The following is an 884-nucleotide window of genomic DNA, read 5'->3' as shown; positions in this document are numbered from 1 at the left end:
GTGTGTGTGTGTGTGTGAGAGAGAGAGCGAGAGTGTGTGTGTGTGCATGACCGGGGCTGTCAAGCTTCAAAAAGCACCATAAATATATAGTTCAAGCATGTTCCAAAATTATATTCCAAGTCTATTTTTTGTTGTGTGTGAGGAGATTATTTGCTGATAATTTAATTTAATTTAAAGAGTGAGAGCCAATGGCATTTAATTCACCTTTATGAGACTAGTATGAATATGCTAATGTGTGAATCAGTGTTATTTTTTATTATTAGTTTGAATTAGTTTTTATATTTATGTTTGTCATTTCATTTATTTATTGTTTATTTGTTAAATGTTTAATACATTTTTTTTGTGCTTTTGTCATTTTTATTAGCCTGTTTTTTAATATGTCTGTAATTGTATACATTTTTATTTCAGTTTCAGTTTTAGTTATTTTATTAAATTATTGGTTGAACTAAAAAAACATTTTTTTTATATATATAAATAGTTTCAGCTAGTTTTCTATTTTTCATTTTTACGTTTTAGTCATTTTCATTGTGTTTTTGTAATTTTTTTTTTTTTAATATGTCTGTTTTTAATCATTTTTATTTCACTTTACTGTTAGTTATTTTAGTTTTTATATTTTAGTTATTTGTGTATATCCAAAATCCCAATATGGTTATATTTTTCATATTAAATTATATGCATTATTCATTATGATTTCTTTATTGATCCTCGTATTACTGTCTTATGTTACTCAATATTATTCATTTATTCTTTATTGCGATTTTCATATATGATCATATTCCATAGACGTAATATGTTTTCCGTGATTTGACTTATCAAAAGTACATCTTGTTATTAATTTATGCTCTTCAGAAATATTTTGTCTATGCAAAAGATGTTTAGCTAAA

Source organism: Sinocyclocheilus anshuiensis, unplaced genomic scaffold (genome assembly GCF_001515605.1).
Source record: "Sinocyclocheilus anshuiensis isolate Anshui unplaced genomic scaffold, SAMN03320099.WGS_v1.1 scaffold2700, whole genome shotgun sequence".
Taxonomy (NCBI): Eukaryota; Metazoa; Chordata; class Actinopteri; order Cypriniformes; family Cyprinidae; genus Sinocyclocheilus; species Sinocyclocheilus anshuiensis.
This window is presented reverse-complemented; position numbering follows the sequence as displayed.